General features: G+C 40.9%; 1 pseudogene; it reads right to left on the bottom strand.

Moving 5' to 3' along the window:
* Positions 1-10,200: 10,200 nt before the first annotated feature.
* LOC103123505 (large ribosomal subunit protein uL15-like) lies at positions 10,201-15,001 on the bottom strand (annotated as a pseudogene).
* Between the last annotated feature and the right edge of the window lie 2,725 nt (positions 15,002-17,726).

The following is a 17,726-nucleotide window of genomic DNA, read 5'->3' as shown; positions in this document are numbered from 1 at the left end:
TGAACTCTTGCTTCCCTTTCCTGGGAAAGCTGAAATCAGGTATCAGTCAAAAGGACCCCATTCACCTGCCAATTCCAAATACTTGTACTCCAGAGTTGGACATTCAAATGTTCATGCTTGTCAAAGTGAGTGGAGTACAATGGTGGGAGTGGGGCTTTATTTGTTAATTCTGTCACTTCTGGGATGGAGTATGTCCACCTTAGACAAGAAAGTCTTTTGCAGAACCCTGTTCCTGTCTCCCCAGCATCATACCACCTGATCCACTCTATTTCTTTAGAAACTTCTTCCATTCATTGCAAAGTAAGTTATCCATCCCAGAATCACTTTATGGAGAAGCTGCTTAGTCTGGGGGAATTGGCTTAGGCTTTTTGATAGTCTCGGCTATTGAGTTTCTGGGATTTTTCTTTTTTTAATGTTTTTATTTATAAAAAGGAAATATTGACTAAACCAGAGGATAAGAGGGGCACAACACCACACAATTCCCACTACCAAAACTCTGTATCCCATCCCCTCCCCTGATAGCTTTCTTATTCTTTAACCCTCTGGGAGTGTGGACCCAAGATCATTGTGGGATGCAGAAGGTGGAAGGTCCGCCTTCTGTAATTTTTTCCCCAATGAATATGGGCATTGCTAGATTGATCCATGCTCCCAGATTGTCTCTCTCTTTCCCTAGTGGGGAAGGGCCCTGGGGAAGCAGAGCTCTAGGACACATTGGTGGGGTTATCTGATCAGGGAAGTCTGGTTGGCATCATGCTAGTATCTAGAACCTGGTGGTTGAAAAGAGAGTCAACATACAAAACCAAACAAATTATTGAACAATCATGGACCTAAAGGCTGGAATAGTGCAGAAGAAGAGTTGGGGGGGGGTAGTCCATTTTGTAGCTAGCTAGTAAGCATATTTTAATTTTATTCCAAAGGGCCTGTGGCTATATTAGTTTTTTTTTTTTCTTTTTCCCCCTAAGCCTGAAATCTAATATGCAGGTGGGTCCTAGTTATTGTCTGGGGAGATGATGTTATGGCTGGCAAAAGGACCATAAAGCTGGATCAGGGAAGAGAGTAGCTCCCTAATATGGGAAAGGGGTATAAATATTGTTAACTGTAAACCTCACCAATCTGATGTGATCTGGGGCCTATACTCAGCTTAGGAACCTATGTGACCTCTGCATCCCTGTAGATCTGAGCTCACATTCTGTGGTCATGAGTAGGAACATTATAAGCTGCCCTAATATTGGTCCATTTTCCATAGGTGTAGCATAGAGTATGATGCCCATCCTCACTTTGGAGGATGGAACATTCTCTACCATTGTTGATCCAAGTTGAGGGCAAGGTCCTATGTGTGTCCATAAAGGGGTCTATTGTGTTGTTCCTGATATAAATGACTGGTAACAATGGAGAGAGGGATTTATTCAAGGTCCAGGTCTGGGATTATTCTTAAAACTTACTGTCTTATCCACCTTTTCCTAGTGTCTGCTCTAACACACAGCATACAACCCATAAATATTTGTTGGACAACAAGAAAAATGGTTTCTAAAGGATCTTAATTTTTTTCTTTCTTAAATCAGCACACTGCTCAGCTCTGGCTTATGTTGGTAAGGAGGGGTTAAACTTAAGACTTTGGAGCCTCAGACATGAGAGTTTCTTTGCATAACAATTATGTTAATGTGTGCATTTTTTTTCTTTTGATTAGTTTCCTAAACAGAAAACAGAAATTTCTGATGCAAACTGTTAAAGCCATTTTATTTACAACCCTAGTGGGAACATTTCTAAACTTTATCTTTGAAATAAAATTCCTTTCTGCGCATTATATTGCCTATCCTATGTCTACATCTATATTAATTATTTATTTTTACTTTTCTTGGTGTTAGCACAATCCCAATATGCTATGTAATTTTAATTATTACTCTACTGTTCATTCATTCAGATATCAAAAGACCACAAACAAGTAATTTAACCATTACCAATCCTGCCTTCCTCCTAATACATATACATACATATACACATACACATATACATCCACATGTGAATCATATGTTGATTGTTTTATGTGTCATAAATTGCACCTTGTCTCACTCCTCAGCCTACGTGGACATTTCCAGTACTGGTGATTCTGGGAGCAAAGACAGACACTTAATGCTATCCTTCACTCTGAATTAGACAAAACAAATAATACAGGAGCCAGTGGTGGTGTGCTTAGATGAGTGCACCTTACCATGTGCAAGGACCCACATTTGAATCCAAATTCATTCCATAACTTCAGGTATAAAGCTTTATGAATGTTAAAGCAGGGATGCAGATCTCTCTCTCTCTCTCTCTCTCTCTCATCTATCTATCTATTTTCCTCTCTATCACTCCCTTCCAACTCAATTTCTGGCTGTCTATCTGATAAATAAATAAAGATAAAACAAAGAAATGTAATATCATTTACATATTTTCCTAATCTTTGCTGGATATAGACAGCTAGAAATTGAGTGAGAAGGGGGAGAGATGGAGGAAGAGAGAGGGAGAGACACCTGCAACCCTGATTCACCACTCACAAAGCTTTCCCCCCCAGCAGGTGGGGACTGGGGGCTTAAACCTGGGTCCTTGCTCATTGTAACATGTGCTCTCAACTGGGAGCACCACCACCCAACCTGATAATACCTATCTTGATCCAGACCATGGTCCTCCAGATGTCAAGTCCCAGAACAATCAACAGCTCAGATGACTGACCCTAGCACTTTGCTGTCCCAGTAGAATGCTATGCGGACGTCACACTGGAAGTCCACACTAGAATAAAAAATGACTGACTTTTCTCCTGGAGCAAACAATTTAATCATAACCTATTTAAGAAAGAAAGGAAGGAAGGGAGGAAGGAAGGAAGAAAGGAAGGGAGGAAGGAAGGAAGGAAGGAAGGAAGGAAGGAAGAAAGAAAGAAAGAAAGAAAGAAAGAAAGAAAGAAAGAAAGAAAGAAAGAGAAAGAAAGAAAAGAAATCACTTTTTAATGATCAACAAGAGAGCTATCCTCCTCTATTCGCCCCCTCATGATTCCTGCAGCGGGGACACTTCTCAAGCAGTAAGGCAGGGCTGCAGATGACTTTCTCCTTTTTTTTTTTTTTATTAATACTTTGTATTTTAAAAAATCTTTTATTTTTTATCATTTGGGTAGAGAAAGAAAAAACTTGAGAGGAGAGACAGAGAGGGAAAGAGACAGAGATATACCTGCAGCTTTCCCCCTGCAGGTTGGTGTGGCATGGTGTGGGGAAAGGGGTTAGATAGCATAATGGTTATGCAAAGAAAATGCCTGGGGCTTTGAAGTACCAGGTTCAGTCCCCCACACTACCATAAGCCAGAGCTGAGCAGTGCTCAGAAGAAGAAGAAAAAACTTTCTAAAATGTGCATACTCTGCTTGTAGCTTCCTCATAACTCTGAATGAGGTAGGACAGGACCAAGTGACTGGAGTTATGAGGAAATCAGATACCTTGGGGTAATCAAAATGAATAGGTAACAAGGTAAAATCCAGACAAACAAGAAGATGGGAAAGGGAAGTAGTGAGATAGGAACTCAGGAAGGTATTGGGCCCAGAGTTCATCTCCAGGTCATTTCTAGATGTTTTTGTTAAGAGACTCTTACACAGGTAGACTGGCACAGGCTTTACAGGTGTTTCTCTCTCTCTCTCTCTCTCTCCCCTTGAAACAAAGTGGGTGGTCAACAAAGTCTTTAGGGAAATGTTAGTCTCACCAACTCCCAGAACCTGCACTTCACTCAGAAGATGGCATCTTGAAAGTTGCAGCTGCTGCACAGATGCCTTGCAGATGGCAGCTTTGATAATCACTAAAGTCTCTCATAACAATTCATCTGTGGTGGGCTGAACTGTGTCATCCTGAAACCTTAGATTTTTGCTTTATTTTTTTCTAATTTAATTTATTTATTATTGGATAGAGACAGAAATTGAGGGAAGAAAGAGAGAGACAGAAAGATATGTGCAGTCTTCTTCACCTTGGATTTTTACTTAACCTTTTTGTGATGATCTTTAATTAATACTTTATTAGTGGTTTAATAATGTTGAACAATATTGGAATATTACAGGGATGTAACTACAGACAGCATAACTAGAGTTCCGTGTCCCATCCCTACCATTGGAAGCTTCCCTATTTTTTAGCCTTCTGGGGGTATGAATCTAATTTTTTAAAGATTTATTTATTCCCTTTTGTTGCCCTTGTTGTTTTATTATTGTAGTTATCATTGTTGTTGTTAATGTCATTGTTGTTAGATAGGACAGAAAGAAATGGAGAGAGGAGGAGAAGACAGAGATGGGGAGAGAAAGATAGACACCTGCAGACCTGCTTCACTGCTTGTGAAGTGACCACCTTGCAGGTGGGAAGCTGGGGGTCAAACCAGGATCCTTGTGCTTTGTGCTACATTCACTTAACCTGATGTGATACCACTTGACTCCCCCTAAATTATTTTTTAAAACATTTTTATTATAATTATTTATTGGATAGAGACAACCATGAAATGAGAAGGAAGTGGGAGATAGCAAGAGAGAGAGAGAGACAGAGAGATACTTACAGTACTGCTTCATCACTTGCAAAGCTTTCCCCCTGCAAGTGGGAACCAGAGGCTCAAATCTGGTTCCTTGTGCATGGTAATACATGAACTTAACCATGTGCAACACCATCTGGGCCCAGCCTGCTCCACTCCTCAGGAAACAACCCACCTGCTGGTGGGGACCAGTGGTATGAACCCAGCACCCCAGGCCCAGTGACTTGTGTCCTTTAAGTTGTTCCACCACCTGGTCCTTTAATTAATTCTTTTAGTGCAGCATCAAGAATGACCCCAGTACTTTCTTTACACACACACACACACACACACACACACACACACTACTGCTGTTGCTGCAATTACTGCTGCACAACCTTTTCCACCTGCTTCTTCATAACTGCAGGGGGAAAGACACCTTCCACATGTAGTACTGGAGCTCCAACCCAGGGTCTCACTCATAGAGGATGTTCACTTTACTGGGTCAGCTATCTCCTGCCCTCTTAATAATTTTAAATGATGCAACAGCTATGATAAGCATACATTTGTTTCTTTTAACAAAAAGCAAACATTACAATCAAGTGTTTCAGTTTACTTTTTTAAGTTATCTTTATTTATTGGAAAGAGACAGCCAGAAATAGAAGGGAGATATAGTGAAGGATAGAGACAGAGAGACACGTGCAGCCCTGCTCCACCACTCATGAAGCTTTCCCCCTGCAGGTGGGGGCTGGGTGCTTGAACTTGTGCCCTTGCACATTGTAACCTGTGCATTCAGCCAGGTGTACCACCACCTGGCCTTCATAGTTTACTTTTAAATCCTAAGCTTGCCTAGCTCCCCAGAAACACTTTGGAGTAAGAAGCTTGATCTGTATACTTCCATAACTTGTTTGGGTATTCACATTTTGTTTCTGTGTACCAAAAAAAAAAAGAGAGAGAGAATAATTGGGGGGCCGAGTGGCAGCACAGCAGGTTAAGCACACATGGCACAAAGAACAAAGACCAGCATAAGGATCCCACATCAATCCCCTAGCTACCCACCTGTAGGGGGGTCACTTCAGAGGTGGTGAAGTAGGTCTGCAGGTGTCTATCTTTCTCTCCCCCTTTGTCTTCCCATTCTCTCTTGATTTCTATCTGTTCTATCCAACAACAAGGACAGCAATAACAACAATGACAAACAACAGGGGGAAAAATGGCCTTCAGGAGTAGTGGATTTGTAGTGCAAGCAATGAGCCCCAGCAATAACCCTGGAGGCAAAAAAAAAAAAATTCTTAAATGTTCTTTTCTTTTCTTTCTTTCTTTTTTTAAGAGCATTGTTCATCTCTGGATTATGGTGGTGTGGGGGATTGAACCTAGGGTTTTGGAGCTAAATGTTATTTTCTAATATACCAGTTTTGTTTAATTATACCTCTCTGTTTCCAACTACATAGAACCAAGAACTACAGCAATGTTTCTGGCCATAAGTATCAGTTCTTCATGAGTCTTCCTTGCTTTATTGTGTTATGAGGCATCTCTAAATTATATCAATATTTGGAAAATCTCTTATAGCCTCTATGAGCTTAAAGTCCAAAGACAGGGGTAAGGATTCTGGTTCAATTCCCTGAATGCTTACCTGAAAGGGGGGATTGCTTCGTGGGCTGTGAAGCAGATCTGCTGGTGTCTGTTTTTCTCTCCCCCTCTCTGCTTCCCTCCTCTCTCGATTTCTCTTTGCCCTATCCAACAACAACAGCAGCAGTGACAACAATACTAATAACAACAACAATAAAAAGAGTAACAATAAGGGCAACAAAATGGGAAAAATGGCCTCAAGGTGCAGTGGATTCATAATGTAGGCAGGGAGCTCCAGTGATAATTCTGGAGGCAAAAAAAAAAAGCTAGTATATTTTAACATCACATTTTAAATGCCGTTGTATATTTCATTATTATTAGTGATTTACAAGATTGGAATATTATAGGGGCATAGTTTCCCTTGAAACCCACCCATCACCATATTTTTGCACTGCACCCCAAACATATATATATACAAGTCACCAGGGTTATCTGCTCCACGGCTTATAAAACTTCCCACACACATGCTTATGAGGTTGTTGGAGTAGATAGATAGACTGAACTCTCCTCCATCTTCGCTTTACTAGGGAACTACCCCACCCCATATTACATTTAAAAAAGAACAAATGTGGAGTGTGGGGGTTAGCATAATGGTTATGAAAATGTAAATCTAATTGCAAGGCCTGAGGCTCAACCCCTCATAACAATATATGCTAGAGCTAAGCAGTACTTTTGTAAAAAAAAAAAAAAAAAGGAGTTGGGCAGTAGTGTAGCGGGTTAAGTGCAGGTGGCACAAAGCACAAGGACTGGCTTAAGGATCCTACTTCAAGCCTCCAGCTCCCCACCTGCAGGAGAGTCTCTTCACAAGTGGGGAAGCAGGTTTGCAGGTGTCTTTCTCTCCTCTTCTCTGTCTTCCCCTCCTCTCTCCATTTCTCTCTGTCCTATCCAACAATGATGACAATAATAAGTACAACAGGTCTGCAGGTGTCTGTCTTTTTCTCCTCCTCTGTCTTCACCTCCTCTCTCCACTTCTCTCTGTCCTATACAACAATAGTGACAGCGATCACAACAATAATAACTATAACAACAATTTTAAAAAACAAGGGCATGATCCAGGAGGTGGCACAAAAAAAGGGCAACAAAAGGAAATAAATATATTTTCTAAAAATATAGCTCATTTTTTAAAAAAGCTGAAAAGAGGGACTGGGTGTGGTCCACATGGTTGAGTACACATGTTACCATGTGCAAGTACCCAGGTTCAAGTCTCCATCCCCACCTATGGAGGAAAGCTTTGTGAGTGGTGAAGTTGGTCAGCAGGTGTCTCTCTGTCTCTCTCCCTATCAACCCCTTCCCTCTTTATTCCTGGCTGTCTCTATCCAATAAATAAATAAAGATAAAAAACAGAAAATAAAAAAGAAATTATAACTTAAAAATCAGCAACAATAACTGGTGAAATAGCTCACTTGAAAGCTTTTTTCCACATGTACAACTCAGGTTTGAGCTCAGCCTCCACCACATTGAAAAAACAGTTTGTGCTGTGCTATACACACACACACATACATTCTCTCTCTCTCTCTCTCTCTCTCTCTCTCTCTCTCTCTCTCTCTCTCTCTCACACACACACACACACATACACACACACACCCTCTCTCTCTGTTAAAATGAAACTAAATCCAGCCAGGATGCAGTGAAATACAGCCATGTAGTTTAAAAATGATGACCCTGTGTCATTTGAAAGAAAAACTGATAAAACTGATGACTATGCTAAGCTAAAAAGAATTGAGAGACAAATTCAATATAATATTCCTTATATGTGAAACTTATATAACTAAATCAAACAAATTTCCAAGAAAAGGATAACCACGCAGAAATTCCTGGTGCAGAAACCTCTGGCACATAGGGTCCACCCAAATGCCCAACTCTAATTCTCACCCACATGTGAAGAAATCCCTTGAAAGATTCCTGCTTTTGTGACCTCCACCCTGGTGCCTCTGCCATGCAAGCCTGGTGCTCTGCCCAGTCAACTCTGTCTCCTACCTTTCTCTAGCTCCCAGCAAGGAAGCTGCCAAGAACAGATCCTATGAACAGACTGAAAACACCCTGCCCACAAGAACAGTCAAGGGGAGCAAGGTGCACCCACCAGTGACAGTGCTGTGAAATGTCACTGCCTTATGAACCTGGAGTAGAATGCACCTGAAGGGAGACTATAGCCAACTAAAGGGCTCCTGTCATTCCCCAGATATTCTCTTGATTTTCTTTTCCTCACACACATCCAGTGAGAAAAACACAGAGAGACACACTACAACACCGCGCAGCTCAAGCTCAGGATGGTGCTGAGTATTGAAATTGAGATTTTGGAAGGGGTCAATAGCATAAATTTTATGGAAACAGACTTTCATGCCAAAGTCCCAGGTTTAATCCTCCACCCTATCATAAAACAGAGCTGAATAGTGCTCTTGTAAAAACAAACAAACAAACAAACAATAAACTGGGTTCTTGAAGCATCAAGCATAAAAGGAAGAACTCCACTCATAGCTCCTAAGCTCCAGGTCTTCTTATTTTAAATATTTGCATTGTGTTGTATTAAATATAGCTACTGATAGAGAAATAGAAAATGTTGCTAGCTAGTCTCCCAGACCATGGAATTCTGTTTTAAGAATGTTTATTTTACTTAACTTTGTTAGTAATTTTAGTAATGACAGATAGGTTTAGAGAGAGAAATATTATAACTAAGACACAGTTGCTTCTGCTCAAACTCTTCTGACTGATTTACTATTTCAGCCTATTTTATTTTACTGTTATCTTTAGGAATTAGTGCTAGAGACCCATGAGAAAGATACAGAGACACTGACATGGGCAGAGGCAGATATCATAATGGTGACACAAAGAGACTCTCATATCTGAAGCACTGAGGTTCCCACAGCTGCATGATGTGGGGTTGAGACAGGCTTTGGTAAAGGAAGAAAAAAGAAACATTCCAGATTGAGGCTGCACCATTGCTTAGATCAGACTTATGCTGCAGAGCTGGGAATTTAACCTCAAGCCTTGGGACATCAAGCATAGAGCCTTTGACATCACCATTATGCTATCTCCACAGCCCCTAAGGTGTTCTTTGAACTTGAGCCCATAGATTGTTGATTCAGGCCAAGAATGGAGCAGCCTGCCAGAGCACAGTTTGATTCCCTCTCCCTTACCAGGCCTAACTGTTCTGATCTCCTCTTTACTGGCATTTGCACCTAAGCCACTGCACTATTGCCCAGCCCCCTTAAACAGACTGTTCTTACTGCAGTCCCCAGAACCGCAAGGTTTGTGGTGCTGTTCTTTATTATTACTATATTTCCTTACAAGGACACTGTTCACTTCTGACTTTTAGTATTATGAAGGGATTGTACCTGGGACTTCAGAGCCTGAGGCATGTAAACATTTTGTATAACCATTATGCTGTCCCCTATATGGAGCTGTTCTGAGGCTTGCTTTGGCTGATAATTCCTTTTTCCTCTCATAGACCAAGATCAACTGCTCTCATAATGGAAGGTACATTTAATTAAGTATAAAAAGTAACTGCATGCACACTATTCCTTAATTTCACAATGAACATACTTTAACTCAGAGAGGTGGAGAGAACCTCATTCTAAGAAATACTTTTCTCACTTTTTTTTTTAACCAAAACATTGACAAGCCAGCTGGCTTATGGAAGATTGAACATCGCAGTTTGGACCCTCAGGCATAACAGTCAGTTTACAGGAGCCAGGTGGTAGTGCAGTGGGTTAAGTGCACATGGCACAAAGTGCAAAGACTGGTTTAAGGACCCCAGTTTGAGCCCCTGGTTCCCCACCTTTAGGGGGTTGCTTCATGGGCTGTGAAGCAGATCTGCAAGTGTCTGTTTTTCTCTCCCCCTCTCTGCCTCCCTTCTCTCTCAATTTTTCTCTGTCCTATGCAAGAACAACAGCAATGGTAATAATAATAAAGACAACAACAAGAGTAATAATGTAAGAAATATTCGAGTTGGTTGTAGTCTTTTCATTGATCTCTCTCAATCCAGCCTGACTACAGACCTCTGACCTTTTTTTGACTTTACTCCCCTTTTCATTTTATTTTTTCACATTCATGACCTTTAATGAACCTTCCCACATGGTTTCAAGTCACCAGGACACAGGCTCTACCAAAACCTTTGATCTTCTCCTCAGCTCTTTTACTGAAGAATTTGGCCTTCACAATGACAGGCTGCTTCAGGAGCTTGCCCTTCCCCAGGACTTTGTAGTAGCCCAACTGCATCTCACTGATGATGGGGGCACCCCAACCATGCTTTTGGCAATGTTAACCCATGTCTGCTCACTGACAATGGTCCACAGCTTATATAGGTTGACAGTCAAGCAGAAGCTCTGATTCCTCTTCAGGTGGCAATAGCAAATGCCTACCTTCCCAAAGTAGCCTGGGTGATATTTGTCGAAGTCTATCTTGTGGTGATGCATGCCACCCACATTGCCGTGGCCTCCCTGGTGCTTGTGGTGCTTACCCATGTGGCTGTGGCCATGGCTCATGAGGCCCCGGAGCTTGTGGGTCTTCCTGAGCCTGTATGGCGTGTCCGCAGCTAAAGGGAAAGAGGGAGGCCAGGGCCAAGTCTTGCGAGGTCACCGCACATGTAGGTCAACAGAGCCCTGACTTTTACATGTCTACATGACTACAATTATGCTTTGTTTTTCTTTAAAATTAGCTTAGACTTCCCAGCCCCCTCCTCACTTTTCCTTTCCCATTATAGCCACATTGTAAACTCAGACTTCCTGATCAAAACCCCCTTCCTCACTCTTCCTTTCCCATTATAGCCACAGTATCCTGGCCAAAATCCCCTTCCTCGCACATCTTTTCCCATTATAGTAGACCCCAACTCCTCCTAATATCTGCTCCCATCCCCTTTTCCTGAACATAGTCAAATTGTGAGCCAATCCCCTCTCACCAAAGGGGAAGAGAACAGGTTGTTCCCATGTCCAGTAATGTATAAAAAGGCTCTGATAATTGCCTTTGGGGTGCTTGCTGGCTTACACACTTACACACACACACACACACACACACACACACACACACATATGTAAAACTTTTGCTTTGCTTATGACTCACAGTGTCTCGGTCCTTGTTTTAAGGAATAGAGTGTATTTTGCACTGCTTCCCACAACTGAGGGCTCATCTGGGATTCTCTTTTTGAGGCACTGTGGTGATTGGGGTCTCTGTCTCTTCTGGCAAGGAGGCGCCCTGCTGCCTCTTGTGGCCTCAAAGGATTGGGGAGCCACTGCAAGTCAAGAGTTGCCAGACCTGGCAGGAGGGTCATAAGCAACATGAAGAATTGGCCCAAGAAAGCACACCTGTGGAAACCAGGTAACTTGTGCAGACATGGTGAGTAAGTTGTGGGGCAACTGAAACCCTCGGTGGTTGGGAACATTTCTGAGGCTATCTGATGTGTGTATGAAGCATGAAGTGAGTGCTGAGAGTGTACTGAGTTAGAAAAAAACACAGGTCTGAGAGGAGTCCTGGGGAAAGACAAAGCAAGAGGCTTGTGAGTGCAAGGGGAGGTCATACACAAGAACAGCTAGGAAGCCAACATGGAAAATCATTCCAATAAATTAAGTCCTTCTAGAGAAAAAAATATGGATATAGAACCTTTTAAATTAGAACCTATACCAGCTGAAAGTCCCCTTAAGGAATTGGAAAGAAACAGGAACAACCAAAGATAAAAAAAAAAAAAAAGGTCATGATCAAGTATTGTATGTTTTTGTGGCCATGAGAGCCTATTCTGAAACCTTTGGTTTATTGGTCGAGGTTTGGGGCACAAGAGGACTGGATTTTCCAGCTCCTCATTCAATATGTTAATGAAAAATTCCCTTCCCTACAAGAAAAGATTGAATATGCATGCTTCTGAGAGAACTAACTATTCTTTTCCCCGTGAAGGTTCCTCCTCTAAAAAAAAGGAGCCAAAATTGCCAACACCACCATGGGACCCACTCCCACCATATTCCACCACCATATAACCCACAGCAGCTAGCCCCATCTCAAGTTCCCTCCCTAGTACTTCTCCAAGACGATTTGCCTCCACCTCCACCCCCTGATGAGCTTCATCTCCTCAAGAATTCTTATACTCTAGACCTAACCCAGATCAGGCTAGAAAGCATACAACTAGCCAACTAGAAAAATAATTGGCATAGTGTTTAAAGGACCTTTACAACTTCCCCTTTCCAAAACAACCAGGGGAGAATAGATTGTTTCCACTGAGAGAAGTTCCCCTGGGAGGGGGTATTGGCTTTGTCATGCCCCCCTAACTAGTTCTGAAGTTCGTGGATTTAAACATGATTTATAACCACTTATTGAAGACCCACAAGGGGTAGCCAAACAAATAGATCAATTTTTAGGACCTCTGATTTATACCTGGTCAGAACTGACGTCTATACTCTCTGTTCTTTTCACGGGAGAAGAAAGGCAGATGGTCAGGAGAGCAGCTATGCAGGGGCAGGAGTTCCTTCTGCTGACCAAAAATTCCCAAACCAAGACCCCCATTGGGATAATAATAACAAAGAAGGTCAATGATACATGGCTGACCTATATGCCCTGATTATCAAAGGAATTAGGGACTCAGTTCTCAGAATATAGCCAAAGCCTCTGATGTCCAACAAATGGGAATGAGAGTCCTGCTGATTTCATAAGTCACCTAAAAGAACAGATGAGAAAATATTCTGTGTTAGAGCCAGAGGATATTTTAGGTCAGGGAATGTTAAAATTACACTTTATCACTAATAGTTGGCCAGATATCTGTAAAAAAAAAAAAAAAAAAAAAAAAACTGCAAAAGATAGAAAATTGGAAAGATAAGCCATTAGAAGAACTCTTAAGAGAAGCTCATAAAATGTTAGGTGTGATGAAGAAAAGCAGAAACAGAAGGCCAAATTATGTGCTCAGTCTTTAATTCACCTCATCCCCACTAGTCTCTAAGAAGTTATCAGGGCCTAGGAATGAGACAAGGTTCAAAAAAAAAAAAAAGACAGGAAAGCAGGAAGAGAATAAGTACTAACCCTCAGGGGAAAGATAAGTGTTTTAAGTATGGGAAAGTTGGCCACTAGAAATAACAGTGCCCTAAGTGGGTACGAGAGCATCAGACTGTCCCTCTCATGACATTCTATGATGATTGAGGGTGTCAGGGGCTCCAGATGTTCCTTGGGTCCTTCCAGGAACCCCTAGTAAAGCTTGAGGTGGGACCCACAAGACTCCCTACCACCTTTCTTGTTGACTCTGGAGTGACCTGCTCCTCTCTTTCCTTCTGGGCTGAGGCCCAGCCCAAACTGTATCAATTGTTCTGGGATAAAGGGAGAGGGGTTTTTAGCCAGTGTCCTTCAATAAATCTCTATTACCAAGAAAGAGAAGCTAAAATTTATCCCAGAAGCAGAGACAAATCTTTTGGTTAGAGACTTAATGGTAGGGCTACAGCTTGACCTCTATATTAGCCTGAATAAAATTTACACTGTTCTAAACCTCTTAACTCCACAGATAGAAGCACAAATAGATCCACAAGTGTTGGCTGCTGAAGGGAATCTATATCTCAAATAGATCCAGTAATAGTTACCTTAAAGGATCCTCATAATTTTATTAGACAGAAGCAATACCCTATTCCCTTAGAAGGTAAACAAGGGTTACAGCCAGTCATTGATAGATTAATCTGTTAGGGGCTCCTTGAACCATGTATACCCTCATTTAACACATCCATTCTCCTGGTCCGTAAAACTGATGGGACTTATAGGTTAGTACAAGATCTCTGGACTATCAATCAAGCGGCTGTGAGCCAACATCCTGTGGTGCCTAATCCTTATACTCTGTTAGGGCATATTCCCCCAGAACATGACTGGGTCTGTGTTCTGGATTTAAAAGACACATTCTGGTCTTGTTCCCTATATGAAGAAAGTAGAGACATTTTTGCCTTTGACTGGGAAAATGTGAATACAGGGAGAAAACAACAATTCAGGTGGACCATAATACTACAAGGATATACAGATTCCCCTAACCTTTTTGGCAGAATTTTAGAACAATCCTTAGAAGAATTTAACATACCCTCTGATATTTGTCTTATAAATTATATTGATGACATTTACTATCAGGGTATGATTATGAGAATCTACTGAACACAGCTATACTTTTTTTTAACTTCCTTGGCAACAAAGGTCTCAAATCATCAAGAAAATATATATATAATTCATAGAACAGGAGGTTAGATATTTGTGACATGTTATCAGTGAAATCTGGAAGTGTATAGACCCAGGAAGGATTCAGGCTATCTATGAGTATTCCAGACCTAAAACCAAGAGAGAATTAAGAAATTTCTTGGGACTTATTGGGTATTGCAGGCTATGGATTGAAAATTATGCTATCCTCACCAAACCACTATATCTAAGACTTATCTCCCCAGAATCAGACTCTGTAGAGTGGGGAACAGTATAACAGGCTTTCTCAACTAAAGAAGTCATTGATCTCTGCCTCTGCTCTCCACCTCCAGCTCTAACAAAATCCTTCAGATTCTTTGCCACTACAGTTTAAGTCATTGCAGGTAGGGTAGTCACCAAAGATGTGGGTGACCACCATCAGCAAGTTGAATTTTTGTCCAAATTTCTGGATCCTGTTGCACAAGGGTGGCCTAGGTGCATTCAAGCTGTTGCTGCCACAGCCATTCTTGTAGAAGAGGCTAGGAAACTAAACTAGGGGAAGGGCTTAATGGTACACACTCCCCACCAAGTAAAAACCATTCTCCAACAAAAGGCTGTTCAGTGCTTGACAGATTCCTGAATCCTTAAATATGAAGTCATTCTGTTAGAGAGAGATGATTTAGCTTTAGTCTCAGATAACGTTATTAATCCAGCCAGCTTCTTAAAGGATACTCAGAACCTCTCTGCTGATGACAGCATAGCCCATGTGCGTATGAGATTTAGTTGATCTACAGACAAAGGTTCAACCAGACCTAGTGGACATACCTTTGAGACTGGAGAACATATTTTAATTGATGGGTCCTCTCAGTTTATAGAGGAAAAGAAACATACTGGTTATGCTATGATTGATGGAAAAAGCTTAAAGAATTTAGAAATGGGTTGCCTTCCAAATGTGTGGTCTGCTCAAACTTGTGAATTGTATGCTCTCAATCAGTCCCTCAAGTATTTAGAAAACAAAATTGGAACTGTCTACACTGACTCAAAAGATGCCTTTGGAGTGAAACAGATGTTTGGAAAAATTTGGGCTAAAAACGGACTGATCTACAGCAGAGGGTATATTTAGCACACAACAAATTAATTTCTGAAATATTAAACAATCTTTTGTATCCAGAATAAATCTCTATAGTACATGTTGCAGGACATCAAACAGAAGAGTCATTTGAGGCATGGGGGAATGCCCACACAGACAAAAACACTAAATCAGCTGCCCTTCTCCCTGAGGTTGCACGTTTCCTCTCCTACCAAAAATAAAGCCATCAGAGATCCCAATTTTGACCAAATAAGAAGAAAATATGTAGAGAAAGAATTTGGGGGTGTACAAAAATCAGATGGAAAGTGGGTACTCACAGATAAAAGATAGGTTTTGTCCAAACTTCTGATTATCCATCAGTCTAGTCTCCAGGTTCCAGATGCTAGCAGGATGTGACCAGACTTCCCTGATCAGATAACCCCACCAATGTGTCCTGGAGCTCCACTTACCCAGAGCCCTTCCCCACTAGGGAAAGAGAGAGATGGGATAGGAGTATGGATATACATGTCAACACCCATATTCAAGTGGGGAAGCAATTACAGAAGCCAGACCTTCAACCTTCTGCATCCCACAATGATCTTGGATCCATAATTCTAGAGGGTTAAAGAGTAGGAAAGCTATCAGGGTAGGGGTTGGTATACGGAGGTCTGGTGGTGGGAATTGTGCGAAGGTGTGCCCTTCTTATCCTATGGTTTTGTTAATGTTTCTTTTTCTTTTTATTATAAATAATTTAAAAAAAAACCTGACCAATCAGAGCATCACCCATGCCTGGGAAAGACTAACTGGAGGTTTTTTTGTTTTTGTTTTTTTTTTTAACAATTGGCTGTCTTTGCTCAGGATGCCTGAGACAATTGGGAGCCATCCCTGCTGGAGACTGACTGTTAGGGTTTTTTACTCTGTTCTATTTTATTATTACTATTATATATATGTGTGTGTGTGTGTGTGTCCTTTCCCACCCTCCCTCAGGTTAACCAAAATTAACTGTTATTGTTTTTGCCACTGCTAGGTTACTGGGTGTCCTATCCATTGTGAGAGGAACTTGTTTCACTCTACCTTCTCTATCCACTCTCCCCTCTCTCCCTCCTCCTACCTAATTAAAAAAAAACTATTTCCTTTCACTGCACTATTTTCTTCTTCTTTTTTTCTTGTTCTTATCTTCTTTTCTTCCTTCTTCTGCTTTCTGAATTCACTGATACTAGTTTGTGTTTTATTTTGGAGAAGAAATCTGACTCAGAGTGGACTATCTCTATGTGTGTCTCTTCTCTATTTCCCTTTCTCCTCTTGCTACCCCTAGAATTTACAGTGGACAGCAGATTTGCATAATTGTCTATTCTTGCTTTACATTTTTTCCTTTCTCTTTGTTTTTCATTTGGATTTGGTCACTACATTTATTAGAGTGGAGGCATTGTTTGGCTAACTGGTATTGGTTAAACTGCTTCAATCCTTGCTTTAGTTACTATTGTAATTTCTGAGGTTGGTGACTGCATTTGTCATAAAAGTATTAAGTATAGCGTGGCTTGTACTCAAAACACAACAACTGAAGAACAACAGAACAGAAAAACAAAAAACACATCAATAAAAAATGGTTAAAGCAAGAGCAAATAAAACTGCTACTACAATGAATGAAGACAGGAGCCAAGAAGAAACTCTAATCAGTCAGAAGTAACCATAGATAAGAAAAGTATGCAAGCAATAGAAAACTTAATAATCACAGAAATGAAGACAGCTATGGAGGAAAGGGATAGCAGAATTAGGGAAACAACAGATGAGACCCTCAAGGAAAATACTAGCTACCTTGAGATAATTAGAGAACTGAAAGCTGAAATAAATGAACTGAAGGAAGAAGCTGACAGAATGGAAAACAGACTAACAGAAGCAGAAAACAGAATTAGCCTGACAAAGGATGAGCTAGACAAAACTAACAAAGAGGGAAAATAGCTCAAAAAGAGATTGAGAGACACTGAAAACAACAACAGAGACATATGGGATGATCTAAAAAGAAGTAACATTCATATAATTAGCCTGCCAGAGGAAGAAAGAGAGAAATTGGAAGTAAACACTGTAGAGGAAACAATAAAATAAAACTTCCCAGACCTGAACAACAGAAAGAACATTAAGATTCAAGAGGCCCAGAGAGTCCCAAACAGAATCAACCCAGACCTAAAGACACCAAGACACATCATAGTTACAATTAAAAGAAATAAGGATAAAGAAAGGATCCTAATGTCTGCAAGAGAAAAACAAAAAGTCACATACAGGGGAAAACCCATAAGACTATCAGAAGATGTCTCCACTTAAACTCTAAAAGCCAGAAAAGAGTGGCAAGATATCAATCGAGCCCTGAATAAAAAAGGGTTTCAACCAAGGATATATATCCTTCTAGACTTCCATTCAAAGTAGA

This window comes from Erinaceus europaeus, chromosome 11 (genome assembly GCF_950295315.1).
Source record: "Erinaceus europaeus chromosome 11, mEriEur2.1, whole genome shotgun sequence".
Taxonomy (NCBI): Eukaryota; Metazoa; Chordata; class Mammalia; order Eulipotyphla; family Erinaceidae; genus Erinaceus; species Erinaceus europaeus.
This window is presented reverse-complemented; position numbering and strand designations above follow the sequence as displayed.